The 22,500-nt window shown below is 43.2% G+C and overlaps 1 protein-coding gene and 1 long non-coding RNA gene across 2 annotated transcripts in view; both read left to right on the top strand.

Moving 5' to 3' along the window:
- The window catches only part of LOC133636330 (zinc finger protein 25-like), a 1,044,419-nt gene that overhangs the window by 946,014 nt on the left and 75,905 nt on the right, over positions 1-22,500 (top strand). The gene's annotated exons all lie outside the window — the stretch shown is intronic.
- Positions 18,924-22,500, top strand: part of LOC133635712 (uncharacterized) — a 3,657-nt gene continuing 80 nt past the window's right edge. Inside the window, exons 1-3 of the long non-coding RNA XR_009822119.1 lie at positions 18,924-19,319; positions 20,457-20,541; positions 22,140-22,500. The exon at positions 22,140-22,500 is cut by the window's right edge and continues 80 nt beyond it. This is a non-coding gene — a long non-coding RNA (uncharacterized LOC133635712). The remainder of the gene's footprint in view (positions 19,320-20,456; positions 20,542-22,139) is intronic.

Genomic DNA, 22,500 nt, shown 5'->3' with positions numbered 1-22,500 from the left:
CCTGGGCGATGTACGAAAGATGTACAACTCTGCTTGGCTCAAGGTGAAGAGGTCCACCTGCATCGATTCCTGTGGAGGGATGACCCCCTGAACGAAATAGAGACGTTTGCAGTTGTCCGAGTGAACATTGGCGATAAGCCAGCAGGATGTATTGCCCAAGTTGCAATGCGAGAGACAGCTAAACTGCCACAGTTCTCGTCAATGCTCAAAGAACGTAGAGTTTTAGAAGAAGACTGCTACGTCGATGACATCCTGACGTCGGACAATGATCTTGATGCTCTACGACAGACAACTGTTGGTGTGGAGAAGATCTTGGAGGCAGGAGGGTTCTCTCTAAAACCCTGGGTCTTCTCTGGCCAAAGTGGGAGGAGGGGAACCCAGAGCAGTCCCCAGCTTGGCTGTCCGAGCACGCCGAACATCCTCATCCTCCCAAATCAGATGCAAGAGGAGTACAGCAAAGCCCTCGGAGTTGGGTACGAGCCCGAGTCAGACAAGCTCCGCATCCTCGCTACAATCAACTTCTCAAAGAAGAGGGGGAAGATGAGGACTGGGCTTGACTTAAGAGAGGACGAGATTAGGAGCAGCACTCCTGAGCCGCTGAGCCGGCGCTTGCTTCTTGGCCAAATTGCCAGCCTCTATGACCCCATTGGTCTGGTCTCCCCTGCGAAACAGAAAGGGGTAATACTCGTAAGGGAGTCCTTTCAAGAAGCAAGAAAAGATCGCCCGATGAAGGACACATGGGATGACCCACTGTCACCAGGACTCCGGGAGTCAGCAGTCAGACTTTTTGAGGAGTATGTAAGGCTCAGCCAAATAAGATTTGACCGAAGCCTCACCCCCCCTGCAGCCTTAGGCCCCCCAATTGGGGTTACATTCTCTGATGGAAGCGAAGCTTCTTACGGAGCTGTGCTTTATCTCCGCTGGGAAACCGAGCCTGGTAAGGTCATCGTGAGGCTGGTGGAGTCAAAGGCCAAACTTACTCCTCTCGACCAGAAGGGGGATGGAGTTAAAGCTGAACTGTGTGGCGCGGTTATTGCTACTCGCTTGAGGAAGTACTTTGAGAAGCACTGCCGCATCCCAGTCGATCATTGGGTACACCTAGTAGACAGCCAGACGATCCTTGGTGCGATCCAAAAGGACAGTTATTGATTTCAGACCTTCTACGCAAATCGAATCGGAGAAATCCAGAAGGTCGGCCCAGTGGACGCTTGGATGTGGGTTGAAGGAGACCTAAACATTGCCGATATCCTTACGAGGGGAGCGACTCCTGAGGAGTTGAACGAGGACTCGGAGTGGCAGAACGGGCCTGAGTTCCTCAAGTGGCCTGAAAGCAAGTGGCCGGTGAAGACTGCAAGTGAAATCGCTGCCACAGTCGCCAAAGAGAGCATCAAGAAGCTTCAAAGACGTGTATTCTCTGCCGTGGTCACAAGGCGACAGAAAAATAAGAGCGACAGCAGAAAGAAGCCTCCTGAGCCAGGCGGCCCCGGGACCACTCCACCTCTGTCTATCCCACGGGTGCGGGCCGTGGCCCTTGTGCGCCTCGTTGAGCCTGGGAGGTTTAGCTCCCTCGCCAGGCTGTGCGAGACTGTTGCCTGGACTCGGCGGGCAGTGGAGGCCTGGTTAGGTTGGCAGCCACCAGGCCACTGCCAATGGAAATGCAAAGCCTGGTCTTACAGCTGTTGAGAGGGCAGAGGCCTTCCATTACCTTGCCCTTGAAGCCCAGGACGGAGTTGAGTTCCGGGATGAAACTCTGGACCGACTCGTGGTCCGGAAAGAAGAGGTCACGGGACTCCTACTCTGCGGAGGATGAATTCAGTCCTGGAATGAAGGCAAGACTGCTATTCCTCTGGTCCCTATGCAGTCAAGATTGGCTACATTACTAGCCCAAGAGGCTCATGATAAGAACCACGGGGGGATTGCAGCAACTCTCCTAGGTACTCGGAGAAAAGCCTGGATCATACAGGGCCGTCAAGCAGTCAGAAGAGTCATTAATGACTGCATCCACTGCCGAAAGCAAAGAGCTAGAGTATGCCAGCAAGTGATGAGTGACCTCCCGCTGGAGCGCACGCAAAGGGCAGGCCAATTCGAGTACACAACCCTGGATCTATCCGGCCCCTATGAAGTCAAGGACGCAGTCAAGGGGAGAGCAAGGAAGAAAGTCTGGGGAATTGTTTTCTGCTGCATGGCTTCAAGGGCAGTCCATGCCGATGTATGCGATGACCAGTCCTCAGAAAGTTTTCTGCTGGCCTACTCCCGCTTTGTTGCCCTTAGAGGGCACCCACGCAAACTATGGTCCGACAAAGGGACGAACTTCATCGGGGCTAAACCCACTCTGAATGAGCTCCAAAACCACTTGCGCTGTCTACAAACATCATCTGTTGAGGACATTGCAGCCAAGAATGGGACAGACTGGGCATGGTGCTTCCACCCTGCCGATGCGCCTCACCGAAATGGAGCAGCAGAAGCTGCTGTAAAACTGATAAAAAGAGCCCTCACAAGTTTGAAAGGAGCGACAGACTCTCTCACCTGGGGCGAGTTCCAGACTCTAATTTTTCAGGCAGCCAACCTGACAAACGAGCGCCCAATCGACGCTCGCGCCCAAGAGCAAGAGGAGTCAGTCGACTACATAACTCCCGACTCTCTCATCCTCGGACGATCCTCAGTGGGAGGAGACACAGATGGACTTGATCTAGTCACCCACCCTTGGCGCAGGCTAAGGAACATCCACAATTTAGTTGACAAATTCTGGACCAAGTGGAATGAACTAGCCCAGGGGTCGGCAACCCAAAATGTTGAAAGAGCCATATTGGACCAAAAATACAAAAACAAATCTGTCTGGAGCCGCAAAAAAGTAAAAGACATATTACATGTGTCATGAGATATAAATGTAATTAAGAGGACTTAAAGGAAACTAAATGAGCTCAAATATAGCTACAAATGAGGCATAATGATGCAATATGTACATATAGCTAGCCTAAATAGCATGCTAGCATCGATTAGCTTGCAGTCATGCAGTGACCAAATATGTCTGATTAGCACTCCACACAAGTCAATAACATCAACAAAACTCACCTTTGTGCACTCATGTACAACGTTAAAAGTGTGGTGGACAAAATGAGACAGAAAAAGAAGTGGCATAAAACACGTCCTAGAAAGTCGGAGAAAGTTACACATGTAAACAGACTATACGGTGAGTTCAAGGACCGCCAAAATAAGTAGGACAAAACGGCGCTCGCCAAATACTCGGATCAGTGAAGCATGTTTAATATAAACAGTGTGATTTATAACATGTGTCATGTTTGTCCTCCTACAGAAACCATACTAAAACAAAAAAATAGATTTTTTTCCCATCATCTTTTTCCATTCTTCATACATTTTTGAAAAATCTCCATAGAGCCACTAGGGCGGCGCTAAAGAGCCGCATGCGGCTCTAGAGCCGCGGGTTGCCGACCCCCGAACTAGCCGGTCCAAATCTCTTTGTCCGTGAGAAGTGGCATACAAAGGAGAGAAATGTCAAAGAGGGAGACATCGTCTGGATCGCAGACCCTAATGCTATGAGAGGACAATTACGCTTGGGCATAGTTACAGCCACAAGACCAGACAGGCATGGAGTCGTCAGGGACGTCAGAGAGGACAAGGAGTCACCTTATGTCAAAATGTGATTTACGACCTTAAGGTCAAAAGGTCACAGGGGGGTGGGGTGAAGGGGAGGTCAGAAGGAGGCGGGGCTGAGGGGGGAATACACCTTATGTCAAAATGTGATTGATGGCCCTGTAAGAGGAGGGGTGGGGTGAAGGGGAGGTCAGAAGGAGGCGGGGCTGAGGGGGGAATACACCTTATGTCAAAATGTGATTGATGGCCCTGTAAGAGGAGGGGTGGGGTGAAGGGGAGGTCAGAGGAAGGTGGGGCTAAGGGGGGAGACACTTTATGTCAAAATGCGATTTACGACTTTTTGAGTATTAACACATGTACGTACACACACACACATACACTGGTATATGTGAATGGTAAGTCTTTGTTAGTACGAGCATTAAGAGAAAATGGAAAAGATGGAGAAAGCTGTTGTTTCAGTAGGCATGATTAGCGAAACGCCAGTTTCAATTTATAAAAATGATAAAACTTACTACGACGCTCCTCGGAAAAGTAGGATTTTTTTGAATCGTACTCAAATTCCTCCAACCGAGTCTTTGCGTGAGAAGTGGTGCTTGGAGGGTTATGGAATGATTGGATCTTTTGGATACGTTTTCCGATACCAGATGGGAGATATCTGTTTGTTTCAGCTGAAAGAGAGAAGAGACGAAAGCCCTTTTTCGATTGCATCGTCGCTATCAACCGTGGATTGGGATGTTTTAAGTTTGACAATGCCTGATATTTTGTGGCATGATCCTTCTCCGATGGAAAAACGTGTAAAAGGAAGCTTGTTTACTTACCCGACGCTGGATGAGTTGCGTGAGAGAAGAATTCTGTTTAGCGCTACTTGGGAGACGAAATCTTCAGCCTCAGGTCGTTGGTTTTTTCGTGCCAGTCTCCGTGCTCCTAAAATCAACGGATCCTATCAGCCTCAGTCGACCGAACCAGACGTCTTTTCTTTGGAGTCTTTTAACTCTGAATGCGGGGTGTTTACTCCGGTGGTGGTGGTTCCTATAGCGGCATGGCGAGAGTGTATGGGAGAAATGAAGGAGAAGATAGACGTCTTGTTTCGAAGCAGTCGAAATTGGAAATGCGTACTGACGACGAAAAGAAGGTTGTCTTTTGAGACCACACCCCCGACGGAGTACGAAAGGACCTCCCCTGCCAATACATCAACCAATAGTATTTGAAAACAATCTTTCTACTAGTCTGATTGGTCGAAACTTTTTACGGGGCTCCTCCCCTTTGAAAACAATACGCCCCGTAATTTTTTGACCAATCCACAACGGTTTCTTTTTTTCGTACCCTTTAAAAACAAGACAATCTTGCAATTTTGACCAAGCCACATCGGTTCCTTTCTGAACGTGCGATCTCTCAAACAAGAAAATGGCAAACAAGACAAGCAGACGCGTACAGACTTCTTTTATACCACAGGACAAATTTAAACCATCCGTAAACACGGCTGATGAACCATCCGGCATTACGGCTGATGAAGCAGCCCTGAGAGAGATTTTTAAAGGCCTACTGAAATGAATTTTTTTTATTTAAACGGGGATAGCAGATCTATTCTATGTGTCATACTTGATCATTTCGCGATATTGCCATATTTTTGCTGAAAGGATTTAGTATAGAACAACGACGATAAAGATTGCAACTTTTGGTATCTGATAAAAAAAAGGCTTGCACCTACCGGAAGTAGCGTGACGTAGTCAGTTGAACATATACGCAAAGTTCCCTATTGTTTACAATGATGGCCGCATGAAGTGAGAGAGATTCGGACCGAGAAAGCGACAATTTCCCCATTAATTTGAGCGAGGATGAAAGATTTGTGGATGAGTAAAGTGCAAGTGAAGGACTAGTGGGGAGTTGAAGCTATTCAGATAGGGAAGATGCTGTGAGAGCCGGGGGTGACCTGATATTCAGCTGGGAATGACTACAACAGTAAATAAACACAAGACATATATATACTCTATTAGCCACAACACAACCAGGCTTATATTTAATATGCCACAAATTAATCCTGCATAAAAACACCTGCGTGTTTGTTATGCTAGCTCCTAGCTCCTCTGCTAGCTCCTAGCTCCATAGAACACGCCAATACAATTCAAACACCTGATCAACACACACAATCACTCAGCCCAAAAGACCGTTCACCTAACCCAAGGTTCATAAAGCTTATATATTTTTAAAAAGTTACGTACGTGACGCGCACATACGGTCAAGTTATCGAATGTTTAGCAGCCAAGGCTGCATACTCACGGTACCTGATATTCAGCTGGGAATGACTACAACAGTAAATAAACACAAGACATATATATACTCTATTAGCCACAACACAACCAGGCTTATATTTAATATGCCACAAATTAATCCTGCATAATAACACCTGCGTGTTTGTTATGCTAGCTCCTAGCTCCTCTGCTAGCTCCTAGCTCCATAGAACACGCCAATACAATTCAAACACCTGATCAACACACACAATCACTCAGCCCAAAAGACCGTTCACCTAACCCAAGGTTCATAAAGCTTATATATTTTTAAAAAGTTACGTACGTGACGCGCACTTACGGTACGGTACGTGTTATGCTAGCTCCTAGCTCCTCTGCTAGCTCCTAGCTCCATAGAACACGCCAATACAATTCAAACACATGATCAACACACACAATCACTCAGCCCAAAAGACCGTTCACCTAACCCAAGGTTCATAAAGCTTATATATTTTAAAAAAGTTACGTACATACGCAAAAAAAAGCCAAAGCTGCATACTCACAGTAGCACGTCTGCGTCTTTGTCATCCAAATCAAAGTAATCCTGGTAAGAGTCTGTGTTGTCCCAGTTCTCTACAGGCGTCTGTGTATCCAAATCAAAAGTCCTCCTGGTTAGAGTCTCTGTTATCCGAGTTCTTCCATCTTGACTGCATCTTTCGGGAATGTAAACAAAGAAGCGCCGGCTGTGTACTGTTGTGGCTGACTACGTTCGAAAAATACGTCCATTTCGCACCGACAACTTTCTTCTTTGCTTGCTTGGCTTCCTTCTCCATAATGCAATGAACATAATTGCAACAGATTCACGAACACAGATGTCCAGAATACTGTGGAATTATGAAATGAAAACAGAGCTTTTTCATATCGGCTTCAATGTGGAAGGCATACCCGTGTTCGCCGGGCTACGTCACACGCATACGTCATCCTCAGAGGCGTTTCGAACCGGAAGTTTAGCGGCAAATTTAAAATGTCACTTTATAAGTTAACCCGGCCGTATTGGCATGTGTTATAATGTTAAGATTTCATCATTGATATATAAACTATCAGACTGCGTGGTCGGTAGTAGTGGGTTTCAGTAGGCCTTTAATCCTCCCGAGACGATGGTGGATGCAAACGGCGAAGAGACCCCTTCAATTCCGCCGTGTCGCTTCAGCAGATGCTTCGCCAGACAAGGGATGAAAACCTGCGAGGCTACACCGTCTTTGGCAGACAACGATACGGAGGAGGAGGAAAAGGAGAATTGTTTTGTAAACATAACTCCGCCATCATCCCAGCCATCATCTCCGTTACTCTTGGAGCCTACATTGCACATTGACGACGAAACCGACGGGGGTCTGTGGTTGTTTTTCGCCAGCACGGTGAAAACGGCTGTGTTTCATCTCCTCAACCACGCCATCTACAATTTCAGGCAAAGCAAGTGCTACGGTTGCTGGGTAAACCATCCGAGCCAAAGACAACACCAATGCTTGGAACCGTACGAGCAGGACTTTTTGTTGTACAACTACGACGGAGTCATCAGGAGTCTACGCAGGCCTAAATTCATTCAGGCCATTCAATGCTTGCTGATGCTTCGTTGCATCAAGGCTGAGGATTCAAAGGTTGAAGCCTATGCAGACTCTTTGCTGTCTCAACTGGGATCTGAGACAAATATCTGGGGGGCTATAGATGGCATGTACAGCGAGCTGGTGGGAAATGATGAAACGACTTTTGGACATTTGGGTATGGTGACAGAGTGTTGGAAAAAATAAAAAAAGATGGGTAATTATTGGGGAAATCTTGTCAACTTTGTGGAGAACCATGCTGTTGTATACCCATTGACGGACATGATAGAAGCATTTATTTTAAAACGCGACAAACCTCAAAAACTACAAATTATTCTTGACTTTGCCCGCTCTAAGCCCACCTGGGAAACTGTTGTTTCTTATGCTTCTGACTTTGACATTTTTGAAATGATTTTGTTTGAATGGTCTAAAGAAAAGTCTTTTCAACCTTCACCTTGTCATGTGTTTGTTTTATATGCTCTGTTTGTTGATATGACGATGTATCGGCTGCGCTATGGCATCTCCGTTAATGTTTTGTTTGAACTACAAAAACTACATAATGCGATTAAATGTACCTACGGTATACCTGTTTTATATCAAACGTTGATTATAGTTTATAGTTTATAGAAAAATTGTTTTAGATACAATGTGTTGTTTTTTATAATAAAAACAAAATGTTTTAGATACACTGTGTTGTTTTTTATAATAAAAACAAAATGTTTTAGATACACTGTGTTGTTTTTTTATAATAAAAACAAAATGTTTTAGATACACTGTATTGTTTTTTATGAATGAATAAAAGAAATGTGTACCAAGCAAACCGAGGTCATTTTTCTGTGTCTTTCCACAATGAACAAAGCTATGGAAAAAGCGTACTATACACCCGCACACCCTGGTAGTTTTGGAGGGGTAGATCGACTCCGTAGAGCTGTACAGGATGAAACGGGGCAACATGTCAAAAGAGAAAAAGTTCAAGAATATTTAATGGGTCAAGATGCCTATACACTCCATCAACCGGTTCGCATCAATTTTCCAAGAAACAGAGTCTTTGTACCTAGACCATTAAATCAATTTCAAGCTGACCTTTGTGACATGCAAGCCTTGGCTAAATATAACGACGGTTTTAATTATTTAATAACGGTCATTGATGTATTTTCCAAGAAGGCTTACGCAAGGGTTTTGAAGAGAAAGACAGCCGAGGATGTGGTTAATTCGTTTCAATCGGTGTTAGAGGAAAGCCAAATCCCTCTTAAACTACAAACTGACGCGGGAAAAGAATTTTTTAACAAAAGTTTTCAGGCTCTGATGAAGAAATACAATATTGTACATTTTTCTACAGCCAGCGATCTCAAAGCCTCGGTGGTTGAAAGATTTAATCGTACTTTGAAAGGAAAAATGTGGAGATATTTTACAGCCAATAATACTAGGCGGTACCTAGACGTCTTACAAGACTTGTTAAAAAGCTACAACCACGGATATCACAGCAGTATTAAAATGAAACCCGCTGATGTAACTTTGGAAAATACTCCTCAAGTGTTTGAAAATCTTTATGGTTCAAACACAGCGTCCAAACACAAATACAAATTTGTCACGGGAGATACGGTGAGAATATCCAAAGTGAGAGGAGTATTTGATAAAAAATACGAACAAAGTTTTACAAACGAGGTGTTTACAATAAACAGACGTCTCCCTCGCACTCCCCCTGCATACAAACTGAAAGATTTTGACGGAGAAATAATAGAGGGTTCTTTTTACGAAGCCGAACTCCAAAAAGTAAAAGAGAGCGAGAACAAGCTCTACCATGTGGAAGAAATTTTAAAACGACGGACGGTTAATGGCAAAAAAGAAGTTCTAGTGCGCTGGAAAAACTGGCCCGAAAAATTCAACAGTTGGGTGGACGCTGACCACCTTACAAATGTATAAAACAATCTGATGCCATGATGAGACTCCCAGTCGTGAGGACAAAAGATCAACGAGCATTATGGATCATTCCTACGAGGGTTTTTACCTCACCTTACCTTCAAATGCCAGCCTCAATGTGTTTAAAAAAAAACAAAAGTTCCCATTACCAGATAGATTTAACTCAACATATAGATTTAGCAGGGTCATGGGAGGTGGCCTTAACAGAGATTTCATACCCTCACTCATGGTATAATGTTCGTAGCGGGGTGTTTTATGAATGGATGAAGATACCCCCACCTGAGCCCAACTCTTCTAAGGATTCTAGCAAGAGCCCTGTATTTAACTCACAAGTTTTTCATTCTCATACTTTATACAAAGAAGCGGATGAAAATTCTAACAGGCGTCCCGTAAACATCCCTCAAGATGGGGTAGTTTTACCCCTTCGGGAGCGCGAGACCTTTAAAACCGGGCACACCTTTAAACGAAGGGAAGGAGGGGTACACCCCGCACAAGATGATGCCACATCAGAAGACGACTCGCAAGTTTTTCATTTTCCTACCTTAAACACAGAAGCGGATGAGGATTCTAACAAGGGTCCCGTAAACATCCCTCAAGATGGGGTAGTTTTTTGTCAAGAAATGAGAGGAGGGTGTTATGAGACCGTTAAACGGTTCATAAATGAGCTGAATGAATCTTTACAAAAAATTGACCCTGATGTGAGGATAGCCTTTGACGACGTTAAAAAACGAATCTCCTATCAATCAGGGGGTCAAACTATTTTTTGTTTTCCCCCTCCCCTGGCTTACATTATGGGAGTGGAACCAGGAAAGTGGATCAAGTTTGACCGAGGGTCGGCCCCCTATCCGATGGATATAAATGCTGGTTTCAACCACCTTTACTGTTACAGTGACGTGGTGCGTCCTCAGATAGTAGGCAACGTTTATGCACCTCTCTTGAGAATTGTGAGTGTACAAGGAGCTTATGGAGACGTTGTCACCAAGTATTTTAACCCTGTCTACTATTTACCCGTCTCGAAAAATCACATTGAAAACATACGGGTGGAGATTAAATCTGATCAGAACAAATACGTCGACTTTACCTTTGGCAAGACTATTGTGAAGCTCCACTTTAGACCCGTCAGAAAGTAAAAACAACAACATTGAAAATGAGTCAACCCATGCACAACCCTCTACGTTTAGTGGGTTATTATGAAAGCCAAGTGGGGGGTTCCCTCCCCGGTTTCGCAGGTTCGCCTGTGATGTACGGGCGTGGGATAGGCTCTGTGTTTTCAAGGTTGTTTCGTTTTGTTTCGCCTCTGGTGAAAAGAGGTTTCGCCTTGGCCAAACCTCATCTTAAAACAGCGGCAAAAAATATCGCTTCCGACGTATTCAGTCAAGCCGTTGGAAAAACGGGTCGAGGAGTACAAGATGGATCGGGGGGAATAATGGTCCTGGCTAGACAACCCCGAAAGAGACCCCCAGGGCGACGTGTCTCGAGGGTTAATAAAAAACGTAGACGCCTAGGGAAAAAAAAATCAGTCGGCGAAAGACTTACAAAGAGGAGGACCACTGACACCTCACACGATATATTTTAAAAAAAGATGGCTCTTTTACATCAAAATTCATCCGAATGCACGATGGCTGAACTGGATTTATTTTCAGCTCCTATGACTCAAATGTCTATCGAAGATAAAACCTACACAGAAGTACGACCGTTATCTGCCATATCAGATGGAGGACCTATCGAATTTTTTATCCCGGGAGAAGGTGAAAAGTACTTGGATCTGAATGACACATTACTTTACCTGCGGGTTAAAATTACCCGCGCCGATGGAACAAATATCCCCAACGACGCAAACGTGGGTCTCATCAATTATCCTCTAAACACCATCTTTAGCCAATGCGACATTATGCTCGGGGATAGACTGATTTCTCAATCCAGCGCCACTCACCCCTACAGAGCAATAATTGAAACGCTACTAAACTATTCTGAAGCTACCCTCAGAAGTCAATTTTCTGCTGGTTTATTTTACAAAGACACCGCCGCCTCTATAGACTCTATAGCAGGGGTAAATGGACCCAACAAAGGACTTAACATTAGAAGCGGTTACACGGCCGAATCTAAAGAAGTTCACCTGCTGGGACCGCTTCATGCCGACATTTTTTTCAGCGAGAGACTCCTTCTCAACTCGGTGGATGTGAAAATCAAACTCACGCGCGCCAGTGACGCCTTTTGTCTCATGGGGGCTGTGGACAGTACTTTTTGTCTAAAAGTGCTGGGCGCTTCTCTCTTTACAAAAAAGGTCACCGTTTCTCCGGCCGTGCGATTGGGGCACGCCTCAGCCTTACTCAAAGGAAACGCGCTCTACCCTTTGTCAAGGGTCAGCGTAAAAACGTACTCTATCCCTGAAAATTCCAGAGTATGTACCCAAGAAAATTTGTTTTTGGGGACGATGCCTAAATACGTTGTTTTGGGCATGGTGAATCACGAAGCTTTCACAGGAAGAAGGGATCTCTCCCCCTTTAATTTTCAGCATTTTAATGCAGAATACATCACTCTCTGTCAAGCAGGAAAACAAATTCCCTCCAAAGCTTTTCAACCTCAATTTAACCAGGGGGCTTCAGTTAGAGAGTTTTACAACATTTTTAGTGCTACAGGGAGGCATCTGAAAGATTTACCTCTATGCATAAACAGACAAGATTTTGAGCGGGGGTATTCGTTGTTCGTGTTTAATCTTAATCCGGGAGAGGACAGCGACGCATTGTCCAGGGTTTCAAACGGAACTTTAAGACTGGAAATGAGATTCAGAGTGCCCTTACCCAACACGGTCACTCTTGTGGTTTACGCCTGCTACGACTCTATTTTGGAAATTGATTCTAAACGACAAGTGCTGGTGGATTATTATTGATGTTGGAAATGAATAACCATCAATTGGAGAAGCTTTTGCAACAAGTGTTGGGGGATGTTTTTTGTGGTGTATGGGCCTCCGACCAACTCATCTCGCTGACTCACTCCTTCACCCCACCCTCCTACTTTATCGTCAACACTCACGAAGGACATCGGCCGGGGGAGCACTGGTTATCGATGACTCTGGAAGAAGATGGGACCGCCACTTTTTTTGATTCTTATGGATTTTCTCCCAATTTCGACTACTATCCACGGAGCATCTTGAGCTTTTTGGAAAATCGGCCTGATCGGATATTGTACCATGACCTCCAGCTTCAACACCCTTTGTCCGTAGTGTGTGGTCAACACTGCGTTTATTATCTGTACCATCGATTTTGTGGACTGTCTTTTAAACAAGTTTTGTCTTTATACGATGATGATGTAGTAAAAAATGATCTTGAAGCATATACCCTGGTTAAAAAATTGCAACGATGTACTTGCTTAAATAAGAATAATAGTAGGAGCTGCAACGTACAAACCGTCTGTTGTTTAGAAACTTTTTTGAATCGTTGAAATGAAAATGCTGTACACAATGCGTTTGATGAATAAAAACATTTTATTAAAACAAAAGTTTATGTCACATCATTCAAGGTTTAACCAACGCGGGGATAATGTCACTTTTTTACTTTTTCTTTTCCTCTCAGGGGTTAGAAATGTTTCATTTTCCAAACCAACCCGTTTCTCTTCTTCATTCCATGCCGGTTCAAACTCCACACCCGCTTTTAGACGTCTGTATTGATCTCGTGCTCCTGGGTTATGAATGGTTGAGACAGGGACGTTTAGCTCCGACAACGCTGTTAAAAATGTTTTCCATCCCTCGGGTGGACGGTTCTGTGGTCTTTTGGTCCGTTGCATTAGGTGTTTTAGTAAATCGATCATATGAGATCCTTGCACCGGTGTTCCGCTTTGAACAAACTCTCCTTTGGCGGTCCATCCCTTATCATTCTCGGATAATTTTTTCATAATGTACTCGGCATTGCTACGATCGCGATGGGGGAGGTTTTTTATAACTTGGGACATCGTGACATCCTCCGGCTCCCCGGCTGTGTTCCTTGGTTTATCCAGCGTTTTATCATCAGGGAAGTTCCACGGGTCATCATTTGAATCCTTGTGTAAAGTCACAGTCATCTTTTTTTCCTCACGCTGGCCCTGCTTTACCAAACTAAGATATCTTTGCATTAAGGTGTCGTACATTTTTATTTTTTCATGAGGATTTATTCCATGTTCGTTTAAGACGGTTTTCATTTTAGCATCCAGATCATCCTCTGCCGAGTGTCTGATGCTCTGCTCAGTTCGAGTCAAACGATTTAATTGGTGGGGAGATAGGAGAAACCTTTTTTGAGCCTTTTTCATCTTTAACCTTTTCCACTCAATCCTCCGATAAGACTTCCTATAAACGGTATGATTGTAGAGAGCAAGGGTAAAAGAAAACCGCCCGACTGTTTCATTAGAGTCTGACGTTTGCGTTTTAGTCCGGTCCTTTTATCAGCCAGCAGTCTGATGATTTTCTTTTGTTTTTTAAGTTTAGCAAATTGAGATGGAGATAAGGGAACATTACCCTTTAAAATGTTTAAAGCAATTTCACACAGCGTCCTAATAAAGTCTGGAGACCCGTAACTCAAAATGTCTCGACGTTTTTGAGGCGATGCATGGTACAGAGCTTTTAACATAGGACCATTCCTTTTTACACGCTTTGACATTTTTGAAATTATGTTTTTGGCACGTACACAACAGGCCACTGATGCGGAAGCAAGCCCGACCTTAGTCTGTATTGATCTGGGCAAAAAGGTGTCAGGTCAACCAGTAAATACCCATGCTCGTCCAAAGTAGCGTCCGCAAAACTTTCCAAGAAAAAACTTTTTTGTGAGGGAAACATTTGCTGAGCCAACACGTTAATCTGCAATCTGTCCCTCGGGTTCTTAAACAGTATCATATAATTACAGTTTAAGCTAATTGTGCGTGAAAATTTACCTTGATGAAAAACATTCTGGGTCAGCATCATAACGCTCATATTTCGATGATGTCTGTACTGAGTGAAAATTTTAACTACTTCAGGATGACTGGAAGCTTCAAAAATAACATCGTCCAAAATAACCAAATGAGTCTGATCGTACGGAAACAAGTTTTCATCTTCAAAAGAATCAGGCAATCCTTTAACAAATTTTATTTTTTTATTCATCTTTTTTAGTTCAGCATAGATGGGCTGGAAGGAAGTATAAATCCACACAATGTTATCGGGTACAGAATTCATGACATGTTCACAATTTTCCAATATACGTTTTACAAAAAAAGTCTTTCCACAACCGCTAGGCCCTACAATCAAGCATGAAAAAGGTGTATAAAATCTAGGCTCAAAGTCTACTTGTTCCATTTTTTCAATATTTTTTCTAATACCCAAATGGCAACGTTTTTCCGTTAGAAAAGAGACGTCTCTTGTCGTACACCACTCTAAACTTCTTTTCAAATGAAGTGTTTTTTAAAAGGAAGCCCCTTTTATCGCGAACAATTTGTTGATGTGGCGTGTATATCTCACCCGTTTCCTCTCCCTGTAGATAACCCTCCACCAAATCTTTGACACTGTCAAAGTTGACCCTCTCGCAACACTCACGGGTTTGAGTGATTCCCTTGGCACGCAGCACAGTTTTTTTACCCTGAAGGGTTTGGTAGGCATAACTCTTTGGACCGGCAGAGGCAAATTCTTGAATGCTGTCGCCCCCCAACTCATCCGTCAACTCCCCTAGATACGAACCCGTCTCCAGAGAAGCTTCCCCCTCATTTACCGTGTAGATTAAACTATCGGTGTCTGTGTAAAGAACTCTCTCTTGCAGCCTCTCTAGGTACCCGTACATTTTTAAGCGGGCGTAAGCGGTGGTAAAAGCGGCGATAAATACATTATTTGTGCTACCGGGAAGCACCACGCTGTTTTTGCCATATCTCCACTGTACCATAGCAATCTTATCGCTGAGAAAGGAGAAATATTCAACCTTATATTTTCCTGAAAATACAAAGTCGAAAAATTCAGCACTTTTTTTTACCAAGGTGGTCTGAGTTCTATTGTGTCTCTCCGCAAACTTTCCCCAAAGACTGTTTAAAAAGAGTTTTGACATTTGTCTCTTGGCAGGGTTGAGCTCGATTTTTTTAGCATCCAGCAGTATTCCCTGATTTTCATGATATTCACGAATGTACTTTTCCCTGCCTTCTGCATCGATGACTTCTTTAGGATACCCAGAAGCTTCTTGCTTCCCCTTTAGAAAAGTTTGAACGTAACCCGTAAAGACGCTACGACTCTGCTTTTCAAAGTGCCACACCTCCATAATCTTACCAACTCTGTACCCCAACTGCAGAGCTTTGGTAAATTCGACCGTGACCCAAACTCCCGTCAGCGCCCTACCTTCCTCATCATGCTCGCAAGACCCCTGTTGGTTATTGTTTTCGGCGCATGTACGACAAAGTGTAAACACTAGTTTGCCCTTGACCGTTCTGTGGGGTAGCATTGGAAAATAGAGACCGCGAGGAGGGTAAACCTTGGCTCTGACCAGACCAAAATAGTTTTGAACATTGTCAAAATCCGTATGGATGATGATGGGATGACCCAGCGGATAAGAAAATGCACTGTTGACATACGGGTAGAGAGAGGTGACATCCTCGTACAATACACGCTGCTTCTCACCCGCCGTGTACCTCAATCTAAACGCGCTCGTCCTACCCCCAAAAAGAGCATCTCGTGGAATGAGAGGTTCGGGGAAATTGTGAGTTTTGAGAAAGTTTATTACCCCGGGGTGTGATTTTTTCATCTCATTCCACTCATGCTCTCTAATGATAATGGTGTTGACCTTGTGGTCGCGCTTTAAAGCCTCCTTTTTTTCCTCGGTAGCCCTGTGCAACTCTTCAAAACGAGTGTTTGTCAAAGGACAAATGGCACTGGGTTCAAAACACGTCGGGCAGCCATGATAAAAACATCCCTGAAATTCCCAGACAAACGGTTTGTCGCCGATTACAGCAAAACCGTCTACAAAGTATGAACCCATCTGTTTTTCTCCTTTGTTTAAAGCGTGCTGTATAAAAATTCCACGACGATGCGCCTCCCATTCTAACCATTGGATGCCGGCATGTGAGTATTTTTTACATGTCCCTCGGTAGTTATCTGAGGAAGGTATGGCTAGAGAGTCTGCTTCGAGAAAATTAGTCACAAACACCTTCATACATGCCGAGGCTATGGTAATTTTACTAAAGGGATCAACATGCGTTTCGTTCATAAATTCCTCTCTAAATTTGATGCATCCTGCCCGCAAAACGTCAACATCATTTTTACAGTAATGTATCGCCTGTTTTTGAAAATCAAAGACCTCTTGACTCTTTTCATGATACCACATGTCAAACTTGTACAGCTCGTCAGCCGTCATGCGTTCTACTCCGTAATTGGTGATTGGGGGGTATTTTCCAACATAGTTTAAATGTTCCTCCGAACTAAATTTATGAGGAAAATACCCCTTGGACCAGCAATCATCGAGTCCCATCGCATTAGGCATGGCGCTGAGTGGCATGGTAAGGAAAGAAACCGAGTCAATGTATTTTAGCCTAAAATCACGGTCTTCAAAAAGGAGAACTTTACTCCCCTGCATAATAATAGAGGGTGCTATGCCCAACTGTACCATACCACTCAAAATCAAGTATCCGTCAAATCCTCTGGAATTGTGGGCAATAAATGTAGATTGACGAAAACGAGCTTTCCTAAAATGTGTGAGAAAAACCGCAACGCAGTCCGTCCCGAAAGAACACCACTCTTCTCCTTGCAACGTCTTTGTACAGACTAAAAAGGGAATGTGCGTGTTATTGGCATCGACAAACGTCTCAAAATCGTAAAATATGATGTTATCATTGTGCTTTACATCGCATGGTAGTTTTTGTATATAGCAAAGATGTCCTGTTCCTGCCGCCTCTGTGTCACTGCGGGGTAACGCCACTTTACATATTTGACATTTTGACTTGGGGCACTTGTGATTGACAATACCTGTAGCAACGGGTACATCGTAATATAGCCCACATTCAAGGCATTTTTTTCGACGATCGCAAATGCTGACGAGTTTACCCCTCACCAGCTGTTTTTCGCTATGTTTGAGTAGACATGTAGGTGACCTGGCCCACATGTTGCAATCCTGGCAAAAGACCATTTTTCCCGTTATTTTTACGCAGTCGTTATTATTACACACTACGCAATGGCCGTCGCATTGGTGTCTGGTGTAATTGGTGTACCCTCTGTAACAGTAGTGGCAAACGTACGATTTTGACAAAAATCCTTTAATGTCAGAGATACCATTGTAATGATTTTGAGATAAATACAAATACAACGGGTTATCTGATTTTGGAAATTCCGTCTCAAACAGTGAAAAGGGACGTTGATCCTCTTCTCTGTACAGTATAACAATTTTACGTCGTACAACTTTTTCAAATTTAGAAATATCACTAAAAGTGACGGCTGTTTGGTCATCTAAGCCGGCTTTTCTCTGTATTTGTTTAGCCATCGCCACCGCCTGACTATCTGTAATTTTAGAATGAATCAGATGGGCTAGACTAATGGCAAAACAAAGTTGATTATCTGTATTGTATGGTTTATACAGATAGTGAGCTTTCTTTTTGTATAGTTCGTGTTCTAAAAGGGTATCAGATTTTCTTCTAACACCGCCTCTAGGGTTATGTGCTATTTGAACTACTACATGTATTTTGTTGTCATTCATTATCGACGCATTTGATTGTAGCAGTAAATCTAGCACTTCTTGAAAAGCATTCATTACTTCCCCGGCATCGTTTTGAAACGTAAACGAAGTATGATTTCTTCTACCGTCACCGATTAACTCTAATTGAACAGTGTCATTGGGTCTAGCCTCCTCAACTACCCTTTCTGTCAAGTTTTCAAGGTTTCCCATAACTCGGCGGTAAAATGTGGCATAATCTGTTACACCATTGTTTTGAGGAAAAGATAAAACACTTTTTAACTCAACATTATTAAACACTTCGCGTCTCAAGACATTTATACCCGCGCCTCTCTGGGTATCATTTAAATTTGGATGGTCATGAGTGGGGCTCTGCTGTGGCGTCCTCACCATTTCACCTTGCGCCCCCACCCCCTCAAAATCGTCGTGCTGCTGTGGCTGTGTGCGTGCGTCTGTGTTTGTGTTTAAATTTGATATGTTATGAGTATCTTGCAAAGATGGATCATAGACTGCTCTCCAGTTTAAACGAAAAATCGCATTGTGTAAAGAATGAAAAAAGTCTGAATCACATTCTGCTTGGTTATTTGCTTCGACCTGACGAAGTGCACGATGTAATGGAAAAAAATAGTCCGAATCACATTCTGCCTGGTTATTTACTTCTAAACGCTGATTAGAAACGTTTTCATTTTCTATTTCACTGACATCCCCCGCTAATTCAGACGTAACTACACATTTTTCCTCAGCCATTCTAATTCTCTAAAAAAAACAAAACAAAAAAAAAAAAAAAAAAAAAAAATATCAATAAAGCGGTTATATCAATCAAACATGTATTAAACACTGTTAAACATCGTCTCAAAGGTACGAGCCAATACCTTGTAGTTTTGTTTGATCTGTTGTATTTTTCGCTCCAGTCTCCTCAGCTCACGACTCTTCCTCTTCTTCTTCTTTATCTTCTTAGCGCCTGCAAAATAAAAATAAAAAACAAACGACTTTAGCCGCATGTGGCGCTGTCGATTTCACTCAACACTTTCACATTCGTACTCGGAAACAAACCCCCACCTCCTAAGTACGACCCCGCCTACTTCTAAGAGCGCCAAATTCATTTTGCAAAAAGACAGTCTAGTGTGAACATCTCCTACAGCCGCTTAAAAAACATGCAAAAAGCAACAACAACAAAAAACTTACCGCAGATAGGTGTAGGACTTTTGTCGTCTTTTTCGATAATGTTGTCCTCAAGCAAGTCTTCGGTGTGGAGAGTATTTTGTGGGAAAAACCCCTCTTCTTTCACCGCGAGCAAGCCTTCAGCCTCCGCTGGAACGTCATTGGTGAGTAGTAGTGATGGGTTGATGAGGCCTCATGAAGCGTTTCGACACATTGCAAAACTGTATTGATACTGTGTCGATACTGTGTCACTAAATACTGACATCTGCTGGACATTAAAAATCCCTACAGGCAACCTATGGACCGACTGAACTGACACTGATTTTATGACCTAGTATATACAATAATATAAACCAAGTCATTGTATTTCATTTAGGATTATTTAATATCTTCATTTAAATAAAAATATATTTTTATCTTTTTTAGATACAGTCAAATAATGTGAACATGTATCATGACTAGGATGGTAGAAGGTGGGGATTGAACCCCAGTAACCGATTGCTGGGACGGCCACGCTACCAACTTCGCCACGCCGTCATTCCTATACCTTCTCTAGTAACAGTAGTGATGGGTCTTGCAACACAGATGCATAGGCGCATGCGTCGAGCTCATAGAGCGAAACCCTGTGTCGGTGCGCGTACCGCTTTTAGAAAGTCACGTGACCGATCATGAGCTGCTTTGGTCACGTGACCGATACGCGAACTGTATCGCACTGACGCCTCCTCTGTGCCCTGTGAGCAACATTCCCTCTAAGGTGCGCGCCTGCGCAATTGCGCAGTGCTCAGGCGTCCTCCGCGCACACCGTGCGCCGCACAGCCAATATATGCCGCGCACCAAATCAAACCCATCTGAATTCTAAACAAAATAAACACATTTATTCTGGGTAATTTTGAAATGCAACTTTGAGTGACAGTGACAACAAGCGGCCCTAACGGTGTTCGTCAACAACACGCATTGCGCCGCTTCCTAATAAACAGTTTGACGCGCAGGCGTCAGTGCAATACAGTTCATGAGCGGTCACGTGACCAGAACAGCTCATGAGCGGTCACGTGACCAAAACAGCTCGTGTTCGGTCACGTGACTTTCTAAAAGCGATACGCGCACCGACACAGGGTATCGCTCTATGAGCTCGACGCATGCGCCGATGCATCGGTGTTGCCGGACCCATCACTAGTGAGTAGCTCTTCAATGGCGGGACATTCGGCGTCTTTTTTGACAATGTTGTCCCGGCACAATTCTTCAATGATGGCACTCTTTTGTAGTAAAAAAGCTTCCTCGTCTTCATCCTCTTTTGCAACCAGTTCTTCAATGTCAACCTCCTCGACACTTTTTGGCGGGAGACCCGTTAAAGGCGTCCAACGCGCCAGAGGCGTAAAAGAAACATCTGTAAGTAAATGTATATATATATATATATATATATATATATATTGTATGTTTTTTCTTGTAAAATAAAAATCGTACCTACCAAATTGTGATTGTAAAAAAGCAATCACTTTAGATTCTTCCCACAAGCCCTCTATAAAACAAAATAATGAATACGCATAATATTACACATTTTAATAGTTTTAACTCACCCTGTGAGTCATTTTCCAACTTTGTAAGATCAATCAAACAAAGCTCGTCGTCTCTTACTTCATCGTCAATTAAATCTTCGTCTAAATAAAATATACCAATAACGTTATAAAACAAAGGTAATAAAACAATGTAAAAAATAATCTGTACTTACGCAAAATGGATGAAGGTTCTGCTAGAACGTCCCTTGGTTGAGCGTAAATTTCCACGCAATGAATAACTGTTTTTGTTAAAAAATAAATACTTGTTATTATATAAACTGCAAACAAATATATTACAATCAGTAAAAAAATATACCCTTCATTTTCAAAAGCCTCTGGAGACTGTGTGCGCTAGCAGAGTTTTTTTCTCTTTAAATATGCTTGAGTACCTAATCTAAAAAACATATGTTTGTTAAGAACCTGTTTTAAAAGACATGGTTGCTTGCTTCGGCAAATTCTCCCGCCTTAAATCTGTCTCTACCACTCTCTTTGAGCATGGTTTTGTCAACAAAAAAGCACCTGTCTCTACCTATCTCTTCGAGCATGGTTTTGTCAATAAAAACCAGCTGCCAACAATAAACCGCATACCAATCAATTTGCTGTGTGTGTGTGTGTGTGTGTGTGTGTGTGTGTGTGTGTGTGTGTGTGTGTGTGTGTGTGTGTGTGTGATTTCATCCCGCCAAAAACAAAAAAATAAAAACTATCAATAAAGATGGTAACTTTGCTTAAAATATTTATTCATACCCTAATTGTGCTGTTTCTTACGCGTGTATTTTTTAAACATGTTCATGACTTTTGCTGTGTATGCCTTCTCACTGCTGCTGTGCTGCTGTAAAAGTCCCAAAAGGGTGTTCTTACCCCTCCAAACTCTCTCTCTCTGTTTATAATGCATATTTTCTGCTAGATTTACTCTCTATTTAATCCAAAGAAAAAAACTAACCAACAATGGTAAATTTTTACCATCGGTCTCCAAACTATGGCCCTACCCCAAACGCTGTACGTCGACGTCCAAAATCCGGCCCCCTGATTTTTTTAGATATTTTTAGATTATTCTGTACATATTGGGCATTCATAGACTCACGAGGTCAGCGGTGAGACTTATGGTAATGGTATCAGTGTCATTTTTGAACATTTTCATGACTTTTGACCACTTTTCCAACAAATTAGTCAAAAAATTACGGGGCGTATTGTTTTCAAAGGGGAGGAGCCCCGTAAAAAGTTTCGACCAATCAGACTAGTAGAAAGATTGTTTTCAAATACTATTGGTTGATGTATTGGCAGGGGAGGTCCTTTCGTACTCCGTCGGGGGTGTGGTCTCAAAAGACAACCTTCTTTTCGTCGTCAGTACGCATTTCCAATTTCGGCTGCTTCGAAACAAGACGTCTATCTTCTCCTTCATTTCTCCCATACACTCTCGCCATGCCGCTATAGGAACCACCACCACCGGAGTAAACACCCCGCATTCAGAGTTAAAAGACTCCAAAGAAAAGACGTCTGGTTCGGTCGACTGAGGCTGATAGGATCCGTTGATTTTAGGAGCACGGAGACTGGCACGAAAAAACCAACGACCTGAGGCCAAAAAATCCTACTTTTCCGAGGAGCGTCGTAGTAAGTTTTATCATTTTTATAAATTGAAACTGGCGTTTCGCTAATCATGCCTACTGAAACAACAGCTTTCTCCATCTTTTCCATTTTCTCTTAATGCTCGTACTAACAAAGACTTACCATTCACATATACCAGTGTATGTGTGTGTGTGTACGTACATGTGTTAATACTCAAAAAGTCGTAAAT

Source organism: Entelurus aequoreus, linkage group LG20, assembly GCF_033978785.1.
Source record: "Entelurus aequoreus isolate RoL-2023_Sb linkage group LG20, RoL_Eaeq_v1.1, whole genome shotgun sequence".
In the NCBI taxonomy this organism is placed as follows: Eukaryota; Metazoa; Chordata; class Actinopteri; order Syngnathiformes; family Syngnathidae; genus Entelurus; species Entelurus aequoreus.
The sequence above is the reverse complement of the archived record's forward strand: the minus strand, read 5'-3'. Positions and strand labels throughout refer to the sequence as shown.